This window comes from Cupressus sempervirens, chromosome 8, assembly GCF_028749045.1.
Source record: "Cupressus sempervirens isolate cs-2001-9-10 chromosome 8, ASM2874904v1, whole genome shotgun sequence".
NCBI classification, from domain to species: Eukaryota; Viridiplantae; Streptophyta; class Pinopsida; order Cupressales; family Cupressaceae; genus Cupressus; species Cupressus sempervirens.
Genome location: NC_143125.1, coordinates 357948143 through 357960916, shown reverse-complemented (window position 1 = coordinate 357960916; position 12774 = coordinate 357948143). Strand labels below are relative to the sequence as shown.

At 33.9% G+C, this 12774-nt stretch overlaps 1 pseudogene; it reads right to left on the bottom strand.

The window, feature by feature from the left end:
- The window catches only part of LOC149542813 (glutamate--tRNA ligase, cytoplasmic-like), a 52518-nt pseudogene extending 43731 nt beyond the window's left edge, over positions 1-8787 (bottom strand).
- Between the last annotated feature and the right edge of the window lie 3987 nt (positions 8788-12774).

Here is a 12774-nt window from a genome sequence, read left to right as displayed (position 1 = left end):
TAATTTATCTTCAGTGTTCTCTTTTGTCAGCTTACCTTTGTTAAAGTATAACCATATTGTATAATGATCAATTAATGTGCAAAATTAGAGTTCTCAGCTTACCACTATTAGAATACAATTATATTCTTTAATGATCAATTAATGTGCAACTTAGAGTTTAATAAAGTCTTTTGGAGTTTAGATTAGTCTGAAATAAGTCTTTATGTTCTATTTACTTTTTAACTCTATGTAAGTCTATATAAGAAAGTTTTTCTTTCTTAGTTTATCAATTGAATATCTTGATAATTTTTTTGTTTTTTGTTTTCTTAATCTAGTATCAAAGCTTAAGTTGAGCTTCAGGATCTGAGAAAGAAAATCATTGTAGGGTAATATTATGGTTGATTTTGATGTTTTGTCAAATTGGATGTGAAGACCAGTGAAGATTCAAGATCCAAAAGAGTTTGTATGCAATTTTACGAACTCGTTAAGGGTAGGAAAATTGTAGTCTAGGTTTGTGTTGATTTTAGATGCAACATTTTGTTTGATTACATTAATTTACACATGTTCAATTTTTTGGCTGATCAAACTTATTTTACAGTAACCAGAGTATTTTACTAAGCATGCACAACATAACCATTAAAGAGCGTTAAGAAATTTTTTTCTAGGAAAAATTGTCATGAGTTTGGAGTTTGGATCTTGAGATTCAAACATTCTTTCTTAAAACTATAGGCCTTTGGACCATGGTAAGTTTGATTTCTAGATCTTCAAAGATTTTTGTTTAGCCCTTGCTATAAATTTAATGAAAAACATTGTCCCAACACTACTCAATGTAGGATATTATAGTGGAATTAGAGCTAGTTGCTAGCCTATCGGGTCATGGAATCCTTTGCCATTATGAATCCAAAGTGATTGTGAAGAAAAACTTATCACAAATTCTTAAAATTTGGATTTGGAAATTTGTAATAGGTTAAACTTATAGTTATGGGAAATATGTTCTATTTAGAGCTTCGCATACATAGGCAGTTTGGTCTAAAAGGCTCATCTCAAGGTCAATCAATAGACAAATTTGAAATTGATGAGACTACAATTGTCAAGGATCTAGATCTAGAATTTGTGTTTTAGCTTCAGCCAAAATGGCGCCAGGCACTTCTAAAGTAAGTTTCTTAAGCCCTTGCTATAATTCTTTTGGGATGAAATGCATTTATATTTATTTGGCTATAGATTGCAATCATGAAAATAAATTAGTGTCAATTCAATGTACAAATGCCTACATTTCCTTGTGCCAACCTATTATTGGCATGTGAAACATATTTTTATTTAACTTTAAAGTTTTTTTCCATGGATCAAAAACATATTGTCAAATTAGGATACAAATCTTTCAATACTACAGATGTCAAGTAAGAGCTGGCTTACATTCTTAGTTTAATGTAAAATTTTCCACAATCTTCTTCCACAAAAAATCTATTAATGAACAAGAATTTATTATAGCAGTACGCTCTACCAAGTTTATAGCCTGAAAGTAGTTGGTTGTGGCTAGTTTAGATGACATGATGATTTGTGTCTATAATTATAACACCATGGACAAGGTAAAAGTATTTGAAGCACACACTGATTATATCAGGTGTGTGATAGTTCATCCAACCTTGCCCTATGTTCTGTCATCATGAGATGGCATGCTAATCAAGCTTTGGGACTAGGATAAAGGTTGGAAATGCACACAAATATTTGAAGGTCATTCACATTATGTGATGCAAGTTGCCTTTAATCCAAAGGAAACAAATACATTTGTGAGTGCCTCACTGAATCACACTATAAAGGTGGGAATCATTGTTCTCTTACTAGTTTAAAAAATAAAAAATTGGGCTTGATTTGACAAGTTTCTTTGTACCTCTTGTATGCCAAAATTGGAATTATTTATTAGATATCATGTTTATTTGAACTAATTTTCCTAACTTGAATTTATCATCTAGATCTGGAGTCTTGGTTCACTATAAGAACCAAAATTTACCCTTGATGCCCATACAAAGGGTGTAAATTGTGTTGATTACTTTACAGGAGGTGACAAACCATATTTGATTTCAGGTTTAGATTATCATACAGCCAAGGTGCTCTTTACAAATTCCTTCCTGGTTGACATTTGTTACTTTTTGAATAATAGTCCATGGTTCATTTTCTTTGGTGTACTTGTATCAGGTGTGGGATTACTAGACAAAAGGTTGTATCCAGACTCTTGATGGACATACCCATAATGTATCAGTAGTTGGCTTTCATCTTGAACTTCCTATCATTATCACAAGTTTTGAAGATGGTACTATACACATTTGGAATTCAACAACATATAGGCAAGTTTATTGAATTATTTTTTTCACTGGATTTTGCAAACACACAATCTATTTATGGATGATAGTGCCATTTGCATTTGGCATTTATAGCACATCCAATGATGTATACTTGTTATTTTTAGTGCATTGCTGACAATATTGGATAAAATCATAAATATATGGTCTCCTGGATATGGTGTACTTGTATGGTCTCCTATTATTTTATTTATTTATTTTATAAAATATAAATTTACCTTTTTACCTTTTTACTCATATTTAATTGTAAGAAAGAACTTCAAGTGACTGTTCATTGCTGACAGACAATACCTACTAATACATAATTGAAATTAAGTCCTGCACAACAATGTGTTTGACAATACAGGAGATAATGATGCATGTAAAAGGACCAAAGAGAGGAGAGACAAATATACATGTGGCATCTCACATGGCCCTTTAAGAAAAATAGTTATTTCTATAATCTATTGACCTCCTTTTGTATTTTGGATATGTTTATTGACGATATATGGCCTCTTTTAGAGAACATACCACTACATAATTAATAATTTATTACAACAATTCAATCTCTACCTATATGATTTTGAAAAAAAAAAAATATGATCTGTAAAAGTGAATGAATAACCTAAAATTAGGTAATGATTGGTATTTTTGTAGTTGGCCACTCTGGGGATATGCAATTATCTGCATTTTCTTCAATCTGCATGGTAAATTTATGCTCAATTCCTCAATTTGTTATGTATGAAAAAATGGTTCTTGCTTATCTTCATAAAGAAATCTATTCTAAAATTATATTTGGGTCCAACTAATAACCATCATCTTTAATATTTAATTGCTTAATCAAATCTTGTTAATTTTTGAATTAGGATTGAACTTCTACTTCTAGATATCATTCATCCTTGCGATAGTAAGTGATGAAAAGTTCATCGATTAAAGCCAATCACTTATTTCTTTGTACTTATCTTTATTTTCTGATATTGTCTTATGTCCAATGACTTTTTTGTTTAGTTAATTCTATCAAGAACTAAACTATTGAGTATACAGACCACCTTATTTATTCTGATTCAAATCTCTTCACTTTCCTCCATACTTACGAAAGTTGAACCTATTTGTTGGCACAAAACTTCAACATGTGATAGCAAAACTAGCTTTGGAAAATGCAGCAATAGATGCAGCTATAGGGACTCAATTGAAGCCTTGTGATCAACTTTTTTGGTTTGGTAAACCTCAACTTTTGTTGTGGTTGATTCAGTTCATTTCATTTTAGGTAATCAAGATCTTTTGGTAGGTGTCCTAAGATTGAAATTTACTTTAAGAACACATGCTTGTCTATGTTGGATTTCAATAATGTTAATAGAGGCTTTATGTTGATATTGCAGAATGCTTTTGAAATGGTAGCATTTGTCTAGTCTTGGGTAAGTTATATTTATAAATGAACTACAAGTTGTTTAAGGTGATCACATGACTGCTTGACACATATGGGTATGAACTACAAATAATTTTCCTAATTTAAACTTAGGCTTTACAAAGTGTACAAGATTATGATTTAAATTCATGAGAGCAGAATGCTCAGATTTAGTCATTTCAATGTCTAATGTTCCTTTTTCTATTGTGAACTGATTTTAATTTTTTTAGATTAATATTGTGTAATCAAGCTTTAAATAGAGTGAGGAGAGTTTCTTGAGGCACTATCTTAAAATGGTTCTAGCTTTCACCTCTCTTACTATGAGAGGATTTTTTTTTTGGTTAATGCATGGAGACAATTTCTATTTGTTTCTTTGCTTATTGGCCTTTTTTGACAAAGGGTGGGTATTTCTTGAGGCATCCCTAAAAGGTAGTTATAGGTTGGCTTTCAACAACTTCTTCCAGCTCATATTATAATCTCGAGAAAAAGTTAGGAATAAGTGGCCATGAATTAGTATATGGTTTTAGTAAGCTGATAATATATCCACAAGCAACTTTGATGTATTTTTGGTCATAAATAACCATGAATTAGTGTTAAGAATTCTTAGTACATGGTTATCCTTTTCTCTAGTGTGAAAAGCTTCATGGAGCCTAAAAATTGTGTTACTGATTCACTCATATTGTAGCTTGGATCTAGGACTAGTTTGTACACAGACTAGGTACTAACATAGTTCTCTTGTGGATTTGGCTAGGACCTACAAATAGACCCAAATTTACTTGGATACAGTCTATAACATACTCTTGCTTCAAATATACTCCAAACTCATGGGTCATCTGGATGCTTTTGTGATGCATTTACTTTTTAGAATTTCCTTGAACACAATCACTCATCTACCTTTTATTGAAAGCAAGAAGCTCAAGAACCTAAGGCATTATGCTTCATACAACATCTTTATGCACAAGAGCTTTAATCTTTGAAGTATGTTTTCCATTGTGTTGTAGATGATTATGTGGTTAAAGCTTACAAGTAAAATAAACTCTCAATTCTATAAGATTATAGTTGCCAATTTGAACTACTTTACTAATGTTCTAGATTTTGTAGCCCATTGGTTATGCTTCTCTTTCATGCTAGGCTAGAAGTTATCTCCATTCATGATAACGACTATTCATCTTATATACTTTTATTTCCTTTGTTTTGTGAAGCTCTTAAAACTCTGGAGACATTTTTTCTCATTTTAGTTGTTATTACTATGAATTCAATTTGAATTATAACGAGGTTACTAAATCTCTTGAACTTTGAATACCATCAATGGTGAGTAAGCTTCCTCATTAATCTCTTTCTATAGTTTCTACATTCTATACAATGTGGTAGTCTTGACATTGATTTTTTTGCCAGCTATTGTATCTTTTAGTGATTCTAGTTTGGTATGCCTATTTGTAAGTGTTGATCAAAGAGATGTCATTTGGATTATATAGATTCCTCTTGTTTTGCAGATGACATTTGCATTATATAGATGTCTAAATGTAGTTAATTTGTTTGAGTTGCAACTAAATTTTCCTATTTATGTTAAGGAAGTGTAGCGGAGGTTTAAATATTTATTCTTTTCCATTCTTACTAATCAAGTTTTTGAGGGTGGCATTCTTCTTGTGTAATTCAAGGGAGAAGATTGTTTACAGTTTACACCCTTTGTTGATCTATGTTTGTGTCATTCACAAAAATTATTGTACTATCTTTCTCTCTTCAATTCCTACATGGAGTTCCCTCAAAGACATTGCCATACCAACCTAGGATATGAAACAAGTATTGTTGAGCAACTTTATAATCATAGGTAACAAAGATAAGTGGTAGATGATGGTTAGACATAGAAACCTATTAAGTAAATTCAAAATATAAGGTCTAGAAATATTATAGTATTTTGAGGGCTCTTTTAGAGACTTGAGCATTTTTTTAGTGTACAATATTGAATATAAGTTTTTAAATATCCACAAGAACAAAGATAGCCTATGGGACAGAAGAACTATTATTTAAGCTTTCTAAAGTGATGATTTGTCTCAAACGTACAATTTTTGCACTATGCATTGTCCAACCTTTAGGCTTATTTGGATATACTAAAAGTCTAGAAAAATAAGAACATTCTTAAGAGTGGATATATGACTTGCAGTCTTAGGAATAATATTGGTATTGAATAAAGAATGACCCAGATCAAGTAAAATAAAAAAGTCATACTTTTGTTAACTCAAGTTTTAGGGATAAAGCTAAGGAAGAAAATTCAACTAGATTAGTGATAAAGAAATTCATTGGCCAACTAGGAATCAAATCTGGGACCATCTATTTGTTCTTGGGCTGCTCTATCACTGTACTACTAGCTCTCTTGTTTACTAGTCCATCTATGGTTTAGGTTTTTCCTACATTCCCTTTCATTCAAACTGCAAGTGCTTGGGGCTCCTATCTTGGCCCTAGCCTACTTTACCTTGGCTTTGATACTAGGGTAAACTTTTTTATGTACCAGCCAGAAGTCAAACTAAGGACCACCAGTTTGATGCTGGGATGATCTACCACTGAGCTACAAGCCCTTTTGGTGACCAATCCATCTATGGTCACTAAAGACTAAAGCTTTTAAATCTTCCACATTTTATTCAGATTTCATTTTTAGGATGTACATGTGAATGTAATGATCTCAACTACCATAGATCTAGAATCTATTATTTAAAGAAGAGAATCCCTTAGGAATAAAAAATTACCAGAATTTGAATCACTTCATTGCACTTCCATCCCAAGGGATTATACAAAACTATTGCCTGAATACATAACAATGAAGAAACTTACAATTCAGTTAGTCAATGTAATATGATTAGAATGAAAAGCCACTATAGATGAATTAAAACTATGTTAAATCAAAATATAAATGAATCCCTTGAAAGGTAGTGAAACATTTTTGAATTGCTAGTTGTTGTAAATTTTAGACTTGTTGACGTCTTTTTTTATATTACTTGTAATTGTTGATGTCTTAATTTACATGCTCACCTATCCATGGGTATTAATTTTTCTGTTAAAACTGTTTAAGGAAAAATATCATTTAAGAATACTATGGGGGTTGACACATCCTATGGTTTTATATGACAAGTTGCAGATCATCATAGTTTTGACAAAAAAAATTTATATCAAAGTATTTGCAATTGGTAGGTGAAAAAGCTCTAGATGTAAAGATACTTAACCAGTGAAGATTGACCATACCTTCTTAATTATATGTTTTAGTGCACTACATTTTTTGGGTATGATTTCTTTATTGTTAGATCTTGACAGAGTTTCATGGGTTCACAAGGGAGCATTTATAAATATCAATGGGTGGTACATAATCATATGATACTCATAAGCATCATATAGCTATCATGGATAGGTGAGCATGTTACAAAGTATAAATAACATAATTCTCTCCCATATTTTTGAGATATGTCAAAGACTAATAACTATTAGTAGAATCAACATAAGGTTCATAGTTTAACCCACTTTGATGTATCTATTCACTTAAGATCCTTATGCTCTTTGTCCTCAGTTCACTATCACATGTCACATTGTCCAGTCATCATATGCTCCCAAATCTATGCCCTCTATCTCAATCTGAACTTTCATTTCTTCTTGTAGACTGTCTTATCACTTAGTATTATAAATAGTCCTCTTTCTTATATTATAAGTAGGGTTTTTAAGGAAAGGACAACTTTAGTTCAAACAAGGGTTTGACAGCTTCACTGATGCAACCTCCAAAATAGTATTTTCAGTAATGATCTTTCCTTAATTGTATTTTTTCAGTAAGTGCTGGGAACAATTATGAAGTTGGAAATATGATTAAATACATTCCTATGATTTAATTGCATATCTCTATGTGCAAGTTAAGTTTTATTGTAGTGTCAAGGGAACAACTACATGTCTTTGGCTTGAAGTGTCAGATGGATAGAAGAGGATACAATAGCTTTGTCCATATTAGTCTATTTGAGAAATAGTCAATTACTTGTTAGGCATATCTTGATTAAGAGCAATGTTACCAAATAGTGATTTGATAATCACTTAGAAACAGGATGATGTAATAAAAATTTTCATGGATTTAAATTTTGAAATCATAGATAGATGGGAATTACAGCACATTATTTGCAATTAACAATTGAAAGATGAATCTGGAATACAAATATTATTTTTAGCAAAGAAAATTATCATGTTTGTGTACATGGCCTGGACAAAAGAACATTATTCTACCTTTTTTGTTGGTTTATAATTTTGTGTTATTTTTCATACTATTAAAAATGCAAGTTCAGATATAATCACTAGATATCATTATATTTTCCCAAGATCCAAACATAGGGGCGTGCTTCTTTTCTTTGGTTTCTTTAAGCACTTTCATGGACTTTGACTAAATATCAATATAGTTACCTACGCCATTTTGGAGGAAAATTGTACAATTCATTCTTTGAGAACTTTAATGGCATTGGTATCCATCATAGCAAATGTACTTTTAGCGGTCATGAGATGCCATAAGAGAAATTAATCACTTAATCTAGATCCACTGGCCTAGCCTAGGAATTTAAGTAGGGAATAAATAAGCTTGATGCGCATTGTAGTTTCATTAATCACTTTTAGTGATTTTTATTGATGCTTTTTGTAGCATAGATGAAGATGGTACTTCCTGTAACTTTGACCTCTAGATCAATGTATCTTATGACTTGTTCTGCAATCACAATAATTCAACCATTTGTGATAGTGGTCACATCTCCCAAAACAACTTGATCTCAACGAAGCTTTGAATGAGTTTTGGTAGCTTTCTTTTTACCCTTTTTCTTTTGTATGCAGTATTCTTGCTATTCCATCTGGCTCACAGAAGAAGCATTCATTCATTTGGTGGTAGGAAATAAATGCCAAGATAGGTGTGAATGTAGTTTGCACCCATCAAGATGCCTGCTGGTTGAGGGGGGAGAGATGCAGCATGAACATGCAGAATGATTTTCAAAAGGCTCACAAATTGTTTCCCATTATTAATCAATATAATTCTCTTACCTCCAACATGTTTCTGATGTACATCTTACACCATTCTTTTTTTTTTGAGACATGTTTCATTGATTCTACTTATGCTTGAGTCTGTACAAATAATTTTTGAACACTTATTTGAACCTTTTGTATCCTATGCCATTTCCTACAAAGATTTCTAATTAATTTTTTTATCATTATTTTTTTGTTTTACATTCTATTGAATTGAATCTAGAAACATGCATTTCCTATTTCAAACAAATGTAAACTGGGGTGAGAAGCATGCAAAATGCTTATCAGAGATTTAAAGAGAAACAAAGTTAACATGTAGCCTAGCAAGGAACAATCATATGACAAGGGCAGTTTAAAATGATATTCCTTCAATAAAATTTTATCATCATTGAGAGAGACGGTTGGGTCTACTAAATGTTTGTAGGTTTCAAGGGTCTGCTGAAGGAGTTCTAAAGTTTGAAGGAAGGAAAATTAATTAAGAGTAGTTTAAAACACTTCCCCACCCTGCCCCCCAACTTGTCGTGTCAACTGGAGGTATTATTGAGTATTATTTAGTAGTATGATTATCAATTGAACCCTAAATTTTTGTCTCAATCATTTATCATGGCAGTTTTCTATCTAATGTTAATTAGGTTGGTTAGTTTTTCATAGGCCATAATGAAGTAGCCTTTTTAATATTTTGAACATGAGTTTAAATTGAGTGCAAAAAGTAAGTTGTCAGCTTAGGATTGTCATTTCAAAGTTCATTCTCCTAATATGTTATTCAGTAATATAGACAACTATAATCTGAACCATGTATTTTAATGCAAGCACTGTCATTAGAGATGAAGTGGGGCTGGCCCTTGAAACTATTGGGAATGAGGTTTTGGGAACTATTGCCAAGATAGTGCTGACAAAAGATTCAACAAAAATAGTTAGTGATGGAACGAATCAGGAGGCTATTCAGAGAAGAGTTAATCAAATTAGGAGCATGATTGAGGTATGCTTTCTTGTCTCTGTGTGTGTGTTCTTTGGGCCTTAACATAGACTATCAGTCTTATGCTTTGTAATGAGAGCACTTTAGTTTTATTCTTTATGTTATTTCTCCTTTGTCTGCACCTAGTATCTCATCATGGTTAACACTCTGTCTTTTTTGATCATATCAATATATTGGTGAAGAATAACTCATTAGAGAATTGTGCTATTGTCAACCTAGCTTGTAGAATGTATTTGACAATTGCATATTTTCTTTATTTCTAGGCTTCTAAACAAGATTACGAGAAAGAAAAATTGAATGAAAGGATTGCTAAACTAGAGGAGTTGTAGTTATATAGGTGAAGTTATTGAAATGTGTCTAGTCTTCTGTAGTGTTTCACTATTAAATACTTCTTTGAGTAATAGATGAATTTTGTCAATGATAAAGTCTTGACTAGTAATTCTTATAAATTGTAATTCTTGACTCAAAGAATGACCTTGATGAGGCACTTTGGTGGGGTGACTTGATGAGCGAACTCAAAGTCAACTTGGTGAGCATACTTGAACAGTCGACTAGGTGACATGACTTGGTGGGGTGACTTGGTGAGCCCACTTGGTGAGCATACTTGAATAGTCAACTTGGTGAGCTGACCAAGTGAGCTGACATGGTGAGTGGGCTTAGAGAAGAAACTTAGTGGGGCAACTTGGCAAGCACACATAATGAGCCAACTTGCTGAGGTAAGGTGGTAAAACCACTGGGTGAGCCGACTTGGTGAGCTGACTTAAAGTGTTGACTCATTGAGGTGACTAGGTAGGGGTGACTTGGTCAGCTAACCTAGGGGGAAAACTTGATGAGTGCATATAAAGAGTCAACTTGGTGAGTGTACTTGAATTGTTAGCTTGGTGAGCTGACTAGGGGAGTTAGCCTGGCGAGCTAACATGGCGAGTTGGTGGGGCAAGTGGGGGTGACTTGGTGACCTAACCTAGAGAGTTGGCCTAGGGGGAAGACTTGGTGAGTGAACTTAGAGAGTTGACTTCATGAGCGTACTTCAATTGTCAGCTCGGTGAGCTAACTAGGGGAGCTAGCCTGATGTTCTAACATGGTGAGTGGGCTTAAAGTGGCAACTTGGTGGGGCAAGTTGGCAAGCCAACTTAGCGAGGCCACTTAGAGATGTGACATGGTGAGCTGACTTGGTGAGAAAGCTCGATGAGTAGACCTAAAGATTGACCTTGATGAGGCACTTTGGTGGGGTGACTTGATGACCAAACTCAAATAGTTAACTTGGCGAGCATACTTGAAAAGTCGACTTGGTGGGGCAAGTTGGTGAGCCGACTTAGTGAGTCCACTTGGTGGGGAAAGATGGTGAGTCAACTTGGTGTGGTGACTTGGCAAGCTAACTTAAAGACTGACCTTGATGAGGCACTTTGGTGGGGTGACTTGATGAGTGAACTTAAAGAGTCAACTTTGTGAGCATACTCAAACAGTCAACTTGGTGACATGACTTGGTGGGTTGGCTTGGCAATCCGACTTGAAGTGCATACTTGAACAATAGACTTGGTGAGCTGACTAAAAGAGTCAAATCATTGAGGTGTTTGGGTGGGAGTGACTTGGCAAGCTGACTTGGAGAGTTGACCTAGGGGATGGGCTTGGTGAGAAAACTTAAAGAGTCAACTTGGTGAGTGCACTTGAATTGACAACTTAGCGAGTGAACTTGGGGACTTGGTGGGACATGTGGGCAAGCCGACTTGGTGAGGCAACTTGGTGAGCTGACTTGGTGAGTGGATTTAAGGACTAACCTTGATGAGGCACTTTGGTGGGGTGACTTGATGAATGAACTCTGAGTCAACTTGGTGAGTGCACTTGAATAGTCAACTTGGCAAGCGTACTTCAATTCTCAGCTCAGCGAGTTGACTTGGGGAGTCAGCCTGACAATCTAACATGGTGAGTGGGCTTAAAGTGGCAACTTGGCGGGGCAAGTTGGCAAGCTGACTTAGCAAGGCCACTTAGAGATGCGAGATGGCAAGCTGACTTGGTGAGGAAGCTTGATGAGCAGACCTAAAGACTAACCTTGATGAGGCACTTTGGTGGGGTGACTTGATGACCAAACTCAAAGAGTCAACTTGGCAAGCATACTTGCACTAGTACATTTGGGTTCATTTTTGACCTTTATTGGTCAAATTTTTTACCCAATTTTTGAACCAAATTTCAACCAACCCATTTGTTGAAATTTTGCTTCTTGAAATTTTGACCAACTCACTGGTAAATGATTTTTCTCATTCATATAACTAATTATATATTCTTCATATTAGTTATTGTTAGTGTTTTTTAGGAATTCTATAAAATAGTTCTCATGCCTTGCATATGATATGACATTTTACATGCATCCTACACTCTCTCTCATCCGGCTAATGATGGATTACGCAGAGTGATCTGAAACCATGATGCTAAAAAACACACAATCAAATCCAAAATGAACTTGCACTACATATGGATTTTGGAAATATGATATTGGTAAAATTGCATGCATGTCTACCAAGACAATCACAACTTAAACATATATTTGTCCTGGTAGACATGCATGCAAAATTAACAATATCAAATTTCCACAATCCATTTGTAGTGCAAGTTCATTTTGGATTTGATTGTGTGTGTTTTTTAGGATCATGGTTTCAGATCACTCTGCATAATCCATCATCAGCTAGATGAGAGAGTGTAGGATGCATGTAAAACATCATATCATAGGAAAGACATGTGAACTATTTTATAGAATGCTTGAAAAAAATTTACACCTACCTGTTGGTGGAAATTTCCACCTTCATTGGTCAAAATTTCCACCAATGCCTGGGTTTTTTCTACCTTGGTTGGTGGAAATTTCCACCAACGCCTAAATTTTTTTCTACCTTTCTTGGTGAAAATTTCCACCAATGCCTAAATTTTTTTCTACCTTTGTTGGTTGAAATTTCCACCAACCCCTAAATTTTTTTCTACCTTTGTTAATCGAAATTTCCACCAACGCCTAAAATTTTTTCTACCTTTCTTGGTCAAAATTTCCACCTTCATTGGTCAAAATTTCC